The following is a 15630-nucleotide window of genomic DNA, read 5'->3' on the forward strand; positions in this document are numbered from 1 at the left end:
CATCTTATACTTAAATTATCTTTAGTTCCATAACTGATTTAGTAAATCATTAAAATTAAACAAATACACATGAAGTAGTAATGATATTTGGATGCTTAGTACAACAATAGACTTGAAAGAAAACAAATTCGTATATTAATAGGATACTTTACATTAATAGAAAAATCTAAAGATTATCAGAATACACTAAAATTTTATGCAGAATCAAATCAAAATAATGTTGAGTTACCAACGCAAACCCTTAAAAAGATATAGTATGCAAATTTAATAAGAATAAATAAAATCAAGTACATTAGTCCTTACGTCAATGTAAAATTATATTTAGAAAATTAAGACTTAGTGTACCAACGGGACTATCAACAAACCAATAACGACAATAATAAAGGTATGGAAAATAGTAACACTGCTGATAATAATATTTTAATATTTATGTTAATAGCAAATTTAAAGTAGATAATATTAGGAAAATTTATATATTGTATAACAGTAAAATTAAAATATCAGATATTATGGATTTACGTAAAATCAAATTTAGATTAGTTATATGGATAAATGGATAACAAATATGGAACTGCATCAAATTAATAAATTATTAAATATTAGACTATAAATTTTAGCGTAGGGAAACTTAGATATACTTATCTGTTAGAATCAAATTCACTAAAGTGAGTATAGAGACAATCTTACTTTGAAATAGAAAATTAATATTTTGAACTTAGAGCTACAAATTATAAATTCTAGTCGTAGAAAGCCATATAGGTTTGTGTTTCTTTTCTTGTTGTTTAGAACTTATTTTAAATGAGTTATCCTTCCGTGCGTTTGTAAGTATGAGATGTACTTGCACTTAGCCGAGAGATAGCTTTTTTCTTTAAGGTGAGGAGTTTTGAACGTTTAGAAGGATGGTTCGATTTTCGAGGACGAAAATGTATAAGGTGGGGAGACTATAAGGAACCTCATGCTCGTCAGCAGTATTTAACTGGTCTAGCGATGATCAAGAGACGAATTAACCGCTAATGACTGGATTAGTTAACGCAGATCTTAATTAATAGAAATTAATCTAACAACGATCTATATCCAAAACTAGTACCACTTGATAGATCTCGAAAATTTATGCGGAATGGACTACTCGAATGTGTCATTCGAATACCAAACGAAGAAGATTTCATCAGAATAGTCGCAAAGAAAAATAGTCATTTTGTTAACAAACCGCTTGGCTGCCCTTATCAATCTTATGGGTGCCTTTATAGTTATGGTCGGTCTTATCCACCGCTCGAGAGGATATACTCTCATTTTCTAATTCTTTCTTCTTCATTCTTCGTTCCTCTTCTTTTATGTTTCTTCTTCTTTCCTCTCTGTCGATCTCATTTCAGAAGAACTGAGTTAGCTATGTGAGATATTGATAGAAAGTTAGGTAGCTTGATGAATCGAAGAAGATGAAATTAGAATTGAGGTTGTTTGAGTTCCAGGAGAATAAGAAGGTGATGTTTATGTTGAATTGAATCTAGGGTTTCTAGTAGTTTTAATTCAAGTTGATTTCGTGATGGTTAGGAAGAATTGAGAATTGGGTTTAGTTGATTGAGGTTTAATTGAAGTTCTGAGGCTGTCCTGGAGATGAATCGAATTCAAAACTCAAATGGAAAAGGTAAATCAGGTATTTAAATTAGAGTTTCTAATTTGTTGAATTTCTTTATGAAATTGTTGTTGTTCGTTTGATTTGTTTCGTGTTTGTTATTAATTGAAAAATAGATAGTTGTATTAGGTTTAATTTTAGTTTCTATAGGAAGTTGAAATAGAAGTTAGGGTTCATGGAATTCAATTGGATTATTTGTTGAATCATGTTTGAGAAGATGAATTTCAATTGGTAATGAAGAGGTTGTTGGATGTTGAGTATGTTGGTGGTTTGAATGAGTTGAGGTACAAGCTGAGATGATGTTGAGTCACGAGATGCTTCTGCAGGTGGATGTAATTGAGTATGTTGGTGTTTGTTTTGGAATGTGGTGGTGATGGAATTGTTGGTGGGGGTGGTGGTTTAGTCACAGGTTTATGGAACAGTGTTGAGACCAAATTGGCTATTGGTGCAGGACATGGAAGAGTAGTTGATGTTAAACTGATGGAGATTACCAGTGGAGTTGTAGATTGTAATGATGCTGGTGATTTTGGATATATGTGTGTCTGAATTGAGAGATTGTGTAGAACTGAGTCTGGTACCGGTATTGCAGGTGTTGATGAAGTAGTTTTGTTGTGTGTTGAGCTGTGTAGAAGAATTAGAGTTAGGAAAAGAGGCTAGTGCTGCTGTGGTTGAATTGAAGATACAAAATTAAAGATGGTGGACCTGAAATGGGTATGTCGAATTATGGTGGGTGAGATTGCAACTGTAGAGAGAAACAGAGATGATGGTAATTAAATGTAGCTGTAGTTAATGGAACTAGTAGAGAGATTGGAACTGATGTAGCATTGTATGAAGTTGATACAGTTTGGATTTGAACTCCAACTAGTGGTGTTGAACTGAGATGAGTTGAGGCAGTCATTATGTAACTACAACAGTTTGAATCTAAATGAGCAGGTGACTGTATTGTTGGATTGAATATGTAGTGTTAGTCTGAGTTAAGGGGGGTTAGATTGCAGTGTGTTTAGTATTTGAAGTTGAGGGTGTAATGCTTATTTAAGCAAGATAGTAGTTAGAGTTGGTGTGAATTAGATCTAAGAAGTTGTCTTCCGCTAGAGTTGGCCTTTGTGAATTTATATTTACGGTGTTGTTTGAATGAAGTTTTGTTTCTTGATTTTAGACCTATTAGTCATCCTAGTCAGATTGTCTGTCTGACTCTGTCCTTAACTTAGGATATCTAACTAAGATGAATCAGTCTAACCCTGAGTTGACTCATTAATCAGTCTTGACCAAACTTGACTCAGTGGACCTTGACCGAGTTAACTCTCTGACATGGACTTGACCTTGACTATTGACGTGGACGGTTAGTTGACCTTTGACCGTCGGTTTGACTGTTAGTTGACCATGTTGGACCAGGCTTTAGATTAATGGGCTGGTTTAGTAGACTTGGGATTAGGGTCAGTTTTACTATTGAACAATGAATTGGACCTTGTGTTCCGAATTAGTCTTTGATCCCTTTTACAAAGTTGTAGATATTCGTTAGACTTATTAAATGGACTAGCCAACCTCAATGAATTAGTAAACCTTAAAATGTACTAAAGATAGATAATGAAAAGGTATGGAATCATAAATGGGCTTAGAACCATTAGATAGTTCACTTATCCTATAATTAGAGAATCGTATGAGACTATGTTTGAGCCTTGTATGAGCCTTTTGGCTAATCTATAGAGTGCTTGTGTGTTTAACAATTATTTGTTATTAACAACGATCGATTCAAAGGAGGAACCAGTGATTTATGGATCTCAAGGTATGCGAGGCTTGTCATCAAAAGAGGTGGGAATCGATAACGAACTCTCTTGTATTCATTATTGTTTTACAAATCTATCTTTTGTGAAATTCATGCATATCTTCGTTACTATATGATAATGTACGCATGTATTATCTGTGTGTAATACAAACTAGTTTTCTTTTATATTTAGGGATGGGCTTGGATCTTTAGAAACCACTAATATCTGTGTTTTGGGAGTATTTACTTATTTTCAAAAGTGATTTTTTCCATTGATTGTAAAGTGGTTACAATCTTTATTTATTGTTAGCATGAAAGGGAGAAGGTTTCCTTTTGATTGGTGTGTGATGTGTGTGTGCCCAAATGTTATATCTATATTTATGCTTATAGGAGTGAAAGTGCTGCCACTAATAAACTATTAGGCGGTCAAGTTGAATATTATTTTCCCTATTTCTGTACGGGCAACGCATGTCTCGTACATGAATGTTTACTTTCCTTTTAAATTACTTTCAAAAGCTATTATATTTTATTTCAGTATTTTAGGGAAAGAATGTTGGGAATATTGTAGGTGGTTGTTGGACTTGTTTTATGGAATCTGATGACATTCCATAAAATATAGACTTTCAGTCGGATGTACTATTGCCGTCATTTGTATCTTTAAGTATTTTCTATATAGAGTGCGCGTAGAATGAGGTACTGGTAAGGTACACATCGTTTATGACTTCGAAGATGGAAAACCTCACGGTACTTTAATGATCATTGAAGCTTTCGGAACAGTCATGCCTTGCTACTCCGAAGGAAGACGTCACTCAACTATTAATTATGTTGCGAATGTGTGTCGGTTTATTGGTTGGTAAAACTTTATATTTCAGTACAATTATTATTATTCTAGTATGTTTTATTTGTGTTCTGTGTAGTGATTACTTGAAAGTTAGTTGTTATTTCTACTGGGCACCCCTTTTAGGGATGACGTGCTCACCCGTTCCCACTTTCAGTTCCAGAGACAGATTCAGATGAAGTTTTGTGCATGTGGCGATGAAATCTTCGAGGAGTTGGTTTCGTTAGTTAGTTGGCTTCCGCTATGTTTATTTTGTGTTTATATTCTATTTGTAAATCAACTCATTATTGAATATGTATCATTTGAGAGGAATTCTTGTATTTATTTTAGAGAGGGTTTAAATTCGGGTTAATCTTTGTTTAGAACTTCTTTCTTAGTGTTTTAAATAGATATTTTAGATCGTTAGTGCTTCATTTTTTAGTTAATTTTTTGGATTAGTCAGCTGCTAGCTTAGAGGGCGCTACACAACCTATACGTTGAAAGTATATATGCGGAACCTCAAGAAACTGGGATCTTTGAACACCGACACTACTCTTGTGTGTCCTTTGTAAACTAGAGTCTTCCTCTTCCTAAAACTCTTTTAGGGTTTATCGACTACAAAGACTTCATAGGGATTTGTGAAGCCAGGTCCAACAATCTTTTATCTTGATAGTTCGTGTATCCTGATCTTGTTTGATTGTTGAGATACTCACTCAAACTAGATAGATAAAAATCAAAAAGTTCTCTTCTTCTCAGACTTTGTGATTGATAGGTGTTGTAAAAACCTTGATATTTATCTATTGTTTATGCTTTTTTTGTTACTTTTTATTCTAAATTATGTTTTTATGTTTTCTATTGAGCTATTCAGGTACTTTGGAGTCATTTGACACAAAAGAAGAAGAAACCATTCATTTGGGGCGAAATGGTCAATTCACAGGCTTTTGGAGCAAGCTAGGTTGCACAAGAAGGAGTTGAAGATGAACTGTGGGTTCCATACAACTAACAGTTGATTTGAAAAAAGAATTAGGTTGTCGGTTATTTGGAACCAACGAGCCATTTAAGAACCATGGCAGTTGTTATCCTAATGTGCTGGGTGCCAATATGAATTCTCATTCCTACACATAACCTAAAATTCAGAGTGGATTAGCTTTTATTTCTTCCCATTCTGATTAGGGTTCAACTACAGTCCATACCGAAGTTATTTTGTAGTAGACTAGTATCTGTAGCGTCTTAATACAGTGTGGTGTTCAATCTTGACTAGGTCCCGGGGTTTTTCTGCATTTGCAGTTTCCTCGTTAACAAAATTTCTGGTGTCTGTGTTATTTCTATTCCGCATTATATTTTGTTATATAATTTAAATATCACTCGTTGTGCATTAAGATCAATCAATCAGAATATCCAACCTTTGGTTGTTGATTTAAATTGATTGACACTTGGATATTGGTCTTTGGTACTATCCAAGTTTATCTCTCTAGTATTCGATAAAGATTCGCAGATTTTCATTTGCTTGAGTATAGATCAAATCGAGAGATTGAGATATTAACTCTTTGATATACTTTTATCTAGATTGAGTCTGACTGTCTAGTTGATTCTCTAGAAAGTATATTGGAGTTAGTCCATACAGATTGCTAATCGAAATATTGGGTGAGGTTGTTAGACCCCCGTTTTTTCAATTGGTATCAGAGCAGGCAAACACGTTTAAGACCTCAAAAGTCTGTGTTTGTAGCGATCTGACTCTTTGGACAAGAGTACTATCTCTGATAAACGCGTCACCAGAAACAAATTTTTTGTCTCGACTATTCTAACGAGATAGACAGATAGTGAAATGTGTTATTCCGATTACCCTTCAAGAGAGTTATCTCTTTCAATGAAAGGGAATCAACTAAAGAGAGTGAACTTATTCTCAATCTAGCTAGAATCCAAGCTGATCGGTTAAAAAAACATGTCAAAGTTCTTCTTGGTGAACTAAGAGACTGCAATTCCGAAAATACTGAAGATGAGCCTTCATCTATCCTTCTTAAGGAAAGTCTTGAAAGGGATATATTGGAAATTGAACATCGCTTGAATAAGCTCTCGATTCAAGGATGTTTCGGAAAGTCCTCTAGACCATCTTTATCAACTACTTCTGTAACCAAGGAAGTTCCAAAAGTAAAATCAGTATTTCGTTCTAATGGAAAAGATATGCTTATTGCCTCTCTTAATTAAGAATGTTGCACATCACATGAAAGGAAGAAATATCCAAATATTGTTAAGACGATATCTTCTAGAGTATGTCCTTTTTGTGTTTCAAAAGGGTCTCTCAAGCAAAAGAGAAATTGTAGTGTGAGTAATAATTCCATTGTTCAACCTTAACACACCTTAGACTTAATCTTCAAAGGTGTAACTGACATTCGTATGTCTAAACCAATTGGTTTTCGTACCTTCCCTGTGTATGCTACCAGGAAAGTCAGTTCTATGAGTTCCTCAAATGTTTTGATGCAAAACAGACGTCTTAACAGTCTAAGAGAAGGTCAGAAATTTTCCATCTTCAAAAAGGGAATTAATGATACATTTGATGTGAACAGGGTATCAGGAGGAAAGGACAAAAATAATGATAACCTAAAGGATTTAATTAAAGGTTATAAAGAAATCATCAACAGGTTGTCAACCTACTCCACCCGAAATTCTTCAGGTAAGAATCAATATGATGAGTCATATTTTTATAAGAGTAAATTTTATGACAACCCTTCACATCATAATGGTTTTCCTCCAACGTTTCAAAAAGGGAAGGATAACCAAAAACAATTTTCATTTAATGAGCTTATGTCTCATACTTGTGTTAATTAAATCACAAGGTTGAAATCTCACTTACGAAAATCCTAGATGAGTGAGATTTGATTAGGTATACTTATTGGCTAAGTGTCTCTGATAATCTAGCTAATTTCTTATCGTTCTTAGATGGATTATCAGGTAACACTTTTACATGGGTATTTGTTTCTAGTTGATCTTTCTTAGTTTATTGGTTTTACTTTGGCCCGATACCTTCAAACTTAGTTTTTGAAAAGCTAAGTTGCATGGAGTTTTTTAACAAGGTTTTGTGTAAACAATCTTCACAAACAACCCTTTTGGTAGGAGCTTTGTGGGCCCTACTCTTACGGGTACACGTACGGTTTCATGTTTCTCTTGCAAACTGATCTTGTAAACCTTAAGTCTTTCGAAACTTGTTTATATAGCCATCCTATTGAGTTGAACCATCTCACTCTAGGCTTATTATTATCATTGGATTTTTCTTCTTTCTCTTGGGATTTACCTGAAGACTTCGTTGATAATGCGGTATATTTCGAAATCTATAAAGAGAAGGGAACCTATGTTTAAGTTGAAGGATCTTTTCCTCATTCTCCTGATTCCTACTCGGATATTGAGGAGGTTGAAGAGATTTCGGCTGAAGTGGCTCTCGATTTTCTCAAAAACTTTGAGGATAAAAAGCAGCAACTTGTTGATACAATGAAGTGTCTTGATATGGTAAGCACTGAGTTGAAAAAGGTTAATTCCGACCTTATTCTCATGAAAACTCATGTTAAAGAACTTCTCAATAAGGATATCCACTATGAAGATGCTGTGGATGCTGTCAATCACAAGCTCAAAGACCTCAAGACTCATGAAGATCCTGAATCCTTTATTTGACTTCAGTTTGTGTTCGGCTTTGGCATAGGAGTCCGTGTCTTGGTTTTTAGCTTGTTGATTTTACTTTGCCTAGTAAAACTTCTAAAGAGAATTTTTTATTCTTGTTTTTGTTTAAGAAGGATAAGTAGAGTTTGGAATATCCATTATTATGAGTACACATAGCTATGTCCAACGTTTTCATCTTCCAATGTTTTTAGATTCATTTATTTAAATTCTTAAGTGATTTGGAAGATGATGTTTGCAGTATTAATCTTCATGGTTTTATATATTTGAATATGTTATGGGATATGTGTGTTTGCGTCTTTGAACTATTATTGTCCCATACGATGTCAAAAGTTATCTCTTTCATATGTCGATATGCATGTATTGATACAAGATCGATGAACTTTTGACAAACAAAAGTTAAGCCTATTATGTCAATTCTTTGATGGAAGATAGGTTAAAATCTTTTGTTTACAAGGATTATGTCTATTGTATGCCATTGTGCAAATAGTGATGGAAAATAGAATGAATCGTTGTCTATTCCGCAGTATTGATCTTCCCTGATCCATATTTTATGTATATACTGTGCAGCTCCATAAGTTTTCTTAAGTGAGCATTTCCAACTAAACTAATTATAGATTCGTTTGTGATTAATTTGGTTGTGTATTCCGATTAAATTAATCATGGGTTCTCTTGTGATTAATTTGATTGAGAATTTTTGGATACAAAATCATTTCTTTATGGTTTTTGGTATCCAAAGAAATCCTTATTTTCTTATAAAAGTAAGGTCTCTCTTGTTGTTCTTTCAGGAATGACATCAAATGGGGAGAGTTCATTTGAACTTGCGCTTAATTTTCATATCTCTATGGGGAGTTCGGCTGTGGAATATTTTAGGGGTTATCTTGTATCTTTATAAACTCCTTGTTGAATACATTTAGCTTCGGCTTTGTGATTGCATCTAAACAAGTTTATATGTACCTTTCTTTGGTCTTGAAGCATCTCCGTGGAAATTTCATTAGGATCCCATTTTCGTACCTTTGCCAATTTTATTGACAAAAAGGGGGAGAATTAATATGTAATGGTTTACGTGTTTTAAGGATCATTATGTAAGGGGGAGTGGTTTTCATGTTGAGATGAAAGTATTGACTAAGAGGGAGTGATACATATCACCATAGTATTGTTGTCGAAGTTGTGATATAAGAACTTTGATACTGTGTAATAATACTATGACACTGTATAACAATGATTGAGAGCTTTTGTTTTCTCATTGTTATGACTACGGATCTTCAACAACTATGATGCTGAATTGAACATCTATGAAATCATGGGAGTACTTGGAAAAGACGAAGTTTTCGAGTAATGTTTAAGCACCAAGGAGATCAAGTATGTGGACGAGAAGCTAGAAAGTGTTATTTACTTTGTAATCCATATGTATTGATAGTTTTGCCACTAAAATTGACAAAATGGGAGATTGCAAGAGCATTGCTCGGCCGAACTCACATGCGTTGCTATCTCAAGCATGTTTGTCAAGTTTAGTTGTCAAAACTATATGTCTTGATTTCTAAACTACTTATAGCTAAGTCTCGGTTTAGGACAGTTTAGTGTAGTTGAGCTACAAACTCCATGGCGATCATCTTACGAAGACGAAGAACTACTCAAGGAACCAGTGGAACTTCATCCGACTAAAAGGTATGTGGAGACTTAAACTTATCTATCACTCAAAAGTATATCTACTCTATCTCCTACCCTTGAGACAAAGTCGCATAAGTATGATAGTTTTCATACATACACATTTGCTATTTCGAGCCGAGTTTACTCGCCTATCTTTTTATCGAAATATGTGTTGGTAAGCTTTATCTTTAACCACTTTTCATCTTAACCCGTGACGAAATTCATGATGACATTTCAATCTTGAAAATAGCTTTGATGACGATAGTTGTGAATAACGACTGCTATAACATTATAGAAGAATGTTTCAATGATTGAAATGTAGAGTTGAGATTACGTAACCAACTATGGATATTAGCATATATAGTGTGTTCGCACATTAGTGTATAAATCCATGTGCCGGAAAACAAGTGCGTGCATATGTGTGCATACGGTATTGGTGAAGGAGACAGGTTGGGTACGGGTACCAGCGGAAGTTTTCGAACCGAAAATTTCTGCTCAGTTTGTAAGTTTGCAAACTGTTAAACCAGTCACCTTAGGTACGCGTGCCTACGGAAGTTTTCGACCGAAAATTTCTGCTAAGTTTCTAAACTCAAATCCGGTGGCTATGGTACACGTACCCGTACGCATACCCAAACTGGTTATATTTATCAAATCGGTAGTTTCATGAACTTAAACAAAAAATCAATAAGGAATGCAATCTTTGCAAACCGTGGATATATTGTTCATGAATTGATTCAAGTGAATCAAACCGATTTCGTTTCAATTGTGTCTATTCATAAAGACCTAAGCAATTGAACAACTCTTCAACTAGTTCTTATGAGTCATTTGATATGAAAGTTCTCATATGGATAACCACTGGTTAACTATTTGTGAACTAACTAAGTGTACACGTTTAGGTACGGTAACTCAAACCTAAATGAAATAATTTCATTTGTATGTGACAAGCTAAGTTTCAATCTAACGGTTGAAATATATTAGCTTGGTTAAATTAGGTTTTTCATCTAACAGTGAATATTGAATGCTTTGTTACGAAGGTAACTTGGATTGCAAACCCTGATTTGAAAACTATATAAAAGAGACATCTAGCAACTAGAAAATCTAATCCCCACACCTCCTGTGTGATACTAGTTGGATTTTCTAGAGTCGATTCTCCTTTAACCTTAGGTTTCTTCTCGAGACCCTGTAGGTTAACGACTGAAAGACTTCATTGGGATTGTGAAGCCAGACGAAACTACTTCTCTTATAGTTGAGCGATCTGATCTTGCCATTTTCTATCGTACGAGTTCGATTGAATAATTGACTTGAGATTATATCCCCGATAGGGAAAGATAAAAAGAAATCACAATTATCTTCGTCTCATCGTTTGTGATTCCACAATATCTAGTTTCGCTACCATACGCTTTAGATTATTGTGAGGTGATTGATAATTCTAGGCTGTTCTTCGGGAATATAATTCCGGGTTATCAATTGGTTTCTGTTCACCTTGATTTTATCAAAAGACGAAACAAAACTTATAGGTTTATCTGTGGGAGACAGATTTATCTATCATCGTAGACTTTTCTGTGTGATACATATTTGTTTATTAAAGTCTTCGACTTTGGGTCATAGCAACTCTTGGTTGTGGGTGAGATCAGCTAAGGAAATCAAGTGCGTAGTATCCTGCTGGGATCAAAGACGTAAGGAGCGCAACTATACCTTAAATCAGTGTGATATTGATTGATTAGGGTTTAACTACAGTCCAGACCGAAGTTAGTTTGTAGTAGGCTAGTGTATGTAGCGGATTAATACAGTGTGGTGTTCAATCTGGACAAGGTCCGGGGTTTTTTCTGCATTTGCGGCTTCCTCGTTAACAAAATTTCTGGTGTCTGTGTTATTTCTATTCCGCATTATATTTTGTTATATAATTGAAATATCACAGGTTGTGCGTTAAGATCAATCAATTATAATATCCAACCTTTGGTTGTTGATTTAAATTGATTGACACTTGGATATTGGTCTTTGGTACCATCCAAGTTTATCTCTCTAGTATTTGATAAAGACTCGCAGATTTCCATTTGCTTGAGTATAGATCAAATCGAAAGATTGAGATATTAACTCTTTGATATACTTTTATCTAGATTGAGTCTGACTATCTAGTTGATTCTCTAGAAAGTATATTGGAGTTAGTCCATACAGATTGCTAATCGAAATATTGGGTGAGGTTGTTAGACCCCCGTTTTTTCACCATGTAATGCCATCCTAACATACATCTACTTGCAATTCAGACATCCAACAGGACCAACACATACCTGCAACAAGGTTGTTTACATCTATTTCAGCCAACTGAACCAACCCATTCTTCCTTAAACCTTGCAATCTTTAACTGAACAATGAACCTAAATTCCCATCTTACTCAGGCTCAAACGATACACAAATTTCATTCTTGATTGCTTCAGAGTCCATCTACTTTGCTCAATCTCATCTGCAACTGCAGCACACTCTCAATCCTACATCAATTATCAAACTCTTTCTTAAATTGAATGCAACATCTGAAATCCACCAGCACCTTCTTGTTCTTGACATCAACATCACATACACCATAGCCACAATTTCTGTTTCACTGACTTTGTAAACTCAACTTCAACTACCATGGTACTGCCATCACCTGCAGTCTCCAAATCACCAGCAATGCCTTCATCTCACCTTACTTCATCAAATAGTGGCAGCAACATAACCTTATTCCTTGTTTTCTCAAAGTACTAAAGGCAACCTCACTTTGGATAAGGGGCACCTCAGTTGGGCACCTTCTATTCGCACTCCCTGTTTGGTTATGGGGACACCATCTTCTTCATTAAAATTTCAGTTTTGGCGGGAACTTTTGCAGCCACCGGGCAGAATTTAGGGTTCGCATTTTGGTAAGGATAGAAAGAGACTCAATGGCAGAGAATTGTTGGGATGATGTGATTGGTCTTAACAGGCCTGGTATGGCTTATTTCGTCGGAAAGAATTTGCTAGATTCCCGTGTTGAAGAAATCAGGGTATCTCGGGTGTTGGTTTCATACCGAGTTCTGTGTGTGTTGGCGTGTGTCAAGAGATTAGTTTACTCTATCTACGTCGCGTATGGAACGTGAAGGTGCCTGTTTAGAGTGTGCGGGAAGAAAATCAACACATGAAAAGGAAATAAAATATTCCCGAGAATATTTTTCTTCACTGCCGCGTAATGGAAGATCTTTTGGAGTTATGAGGAGTAATCCTTGGTCCTGACGAGTATATATAGAGTACTAGTGGAGCAGAGAACGGTTACGGAGAGTTTGAGACAGTTTAGAGCAACAACAGAGAGGTTTGATCGAGTTGCAGATAATATTTTTCTGCTGCTGTTGTGAAGAACACGAAGAACATAAGACGCCAAGAGACAGTCGTTCCGTTACAGTGACAACGACAGTCTGCTGGGTCGTATTCCTACAGTGTCAGTGTCGCATATTTCTTATCGTTCTTTGTAACAGTGTTTTGCAACAATTATAAACGTTGCGAACACCCGAGTTTCATCATTTTCTCTCCATATCATCTTTGTAAACAATTTTTGAGAATAAATCAATATTTTGAGCAATTTTACACAATGATGCTAAACCCATCCTCTGGGGCGAAGGAGAAAGCTATTTCACCAATGTAAAGTGGTAATCTCTATTTAATTTAATTTATGCAATTATTATACGATTATTTTCCTTGATAAATAAATTAATAAAATGGTTTTTGTTAAACAATTGTTATTTCAATTGATCGTGCATGCTTAGCATAGGTTTTGATGTCCCATACTTTCGATCTACAATTTTTATTTCTAAAAATCAACTTTTGCAACATTTAGAATCAATTTGAACGTTTGATTTGCATGATTATAATTAGAGAATTTAAATCACTTTGATATTGGTAAATAGCGGAATCCATAGCCCCAGTCTCCTCCATAACTTTCACAACACTTCTTATTTTTGAGTTTGCTATATTTTTGCTTTAAAATTAAGTCTAAAATTCATTGCTTTCACAAGGCTCAACTAACCTATTACTACAACAATTTTGAAAAATCATCACCTTGGCATCTTCAACACGACTCGAAATCTTCGTCACTTCCAAGTACTCCATGATCCTAAAGGTTGTAAGTTCAGCATCATAGTTGTTGAAGATCCGTACCGGTAACAATGAGAAAACAAATGCTCTTGATCATTGTTATACAGTGTCATGGTATTATTACACAACATCAAAGTTCAATTGTATCACAACTTTGACAATAATACTATGGTGATATGTATCCCTCCCCCTTAATTAATAATTCATCTCGATATGAAAACCACTCCCCCTTACATAATGATTCGTAAACCATATGTATTTGTAGTATCACGCTACACATTAATTCTCCCCCTTTTTTTCAACATAAATTAGCAAAGGTACGAAAACTAGTGGGATCCTCATGAAATTTTCATAGAGATACTTCATGACCAAAAGCGAATACCATATCAACTTATTTAGATGTCATCATAAAGCCAAAGCTAAATGCATTTATCAAGGAGTTTATAAAGATACAAGATAACCCCTATAATATTCCACATCCGAACTCCCCACAAATATTTGGCAATTAAGCACAAGTTCAAAAAGAACTCCCCCCCATAAAATGGCATTCCCGAAAGAACAACAAAGGCGACCTTACTTTCACAAAAAAAGAAGGATTTCTAACAAACACTAGGATACTTGACATAAACGCATCTAATAGAAAAAATGCAAACAAGACTCAACACTATTCTGGAATTCCAAACTCAATTGCCCAAAAGATCGAGATAAAAGCAGGGGCAAGAGTTATCAGGATCTAATGAACCAGAACAACAACAATAGACTGACGTAGGTGCTGAAACGTGGCAGTGTCTAATGGTTTGGTGAGAATATCATCCAATTGTTGTTCGGAAGGCACAAATTCCATAGTGATAATACCATCTTCATAAAGATATCGAATAAAATGGTACATGATGTCTATGTGCTTAGTTCTTGAGTGCTCAACAGGATTCTCGGTGATGTGAATCGCACTTGCCTTATCACAAAAGATCTTCATTATTCCAGAATCAATTCCATAATCAGTAAGCATTTGTTTCATCCATAGGAGTTGAGTACAACATGAACCAACATCAATATATTCTACTTCACATGTTGAAAGAGATTGTGAATTTTGTTTCTTGCTATGCCAAGCTACAAGATTCATCCCTACATAGTAGAATCCCCCTGATGTACTCTTTATGTCTTCCACACACCCTGCCCAATCGACATCTGAATAGGCAGTAAGATCAGTGTTAGTATCAAAAGTGTAAGAAAGACCATACCCGGCAATGTGATTGATATAGCGTATGATCCCCTTTGTGGCGGCAAGATGAGATTCCTTTGGATTTTCCTGACACCTAGCACAACAACCAACACTAAAGGAAATGTCAGGTCTTGTGGCAGTGAGATACAAAAAACTTCCAATAACAGATCGATAAAGTTTTTGATCCACATTTACACCTTTCTCATCTCTATGTAGTTTACCCGTGGTAGGCACAGGAGTAGACTTATCAAGACCGTATCTTGAAACAAGATTTTTTGCATATTTTTCTTGAGATAAGTAAATTCCATCCTTGTGTTGTTGAATTTGTAAACCCAAAAAGAATTTTAATTCACCAACGTTGCTCATTTCAAACTCCTTACCAAGAGAAACTTGAAAATCTTTTGCAAGTTTCTCCGATGTTGATCCATAGATGATATCATCTATATAAACTTGAGCAATTACAACATCTTTCCCACTCTATTTGGTAAACAATGTTTTATCAGCTCCACCTCTTGAAAAACCTTTCCTAAGAAGAAAAGTAGTTAGTTTTTCAAACCAGACACGAGGTGCTTGTTTTAACCCCTACAATGCCTTGTTAAGTTTAAGAATATGATCTGGGAAATCAAGGTTTTCAAAACCCTTAGGTTGAGCGACATATACTTCTTCCTTTAAGTTTCCGCTTAGGAAGGCGGATTTAATGTCCATCTGAAACAACTTAACCTTAAGAAAACAAGCATGAGCTAATAATAATCGGATGAACTCAAGACGTGCCGCAGGAGCAAAGGTTT

General features: G+C 35.1%; 1 long non-coding RNA gene across 1 annotated transcript; it reads left to right on the plus strand.

Annotated features, from left to right (window-relative positions):
* The first annotated feature begins 1319 nt into the window (after nt 1-1319).
* LOC113330775 lies at nt 1320-4649 on the plus strand. Its single transcript, XR_003350488.1, has 2 exons — nt 1320-1642; nt 3961-4649. It is a non-coding gene; the product is annotated as an uncharacterized LOC113330775 (long non-coding RNA).
* The last annotated feature ends 10981 nt before the right edge of the window (nt 4650-15630 follow it).

This window comes from Papaver somniferum, unplaced genomic scaffold (assembly GCF_003573695.1).
Source record: "Papaver somniferum cultivar HN1 unplaced genomic scaffold, ASM357369v1 unplaced-scaffold_119, whole genome shotgun sequence".
In the NCBI taxonomy this organism is placed as follows: Eukaryota; Viridiplantae; Streptophyta; class Magnoliopsida; order Ranunculales; family Papaveraceae; genus Papaver; species Papaver somniferum.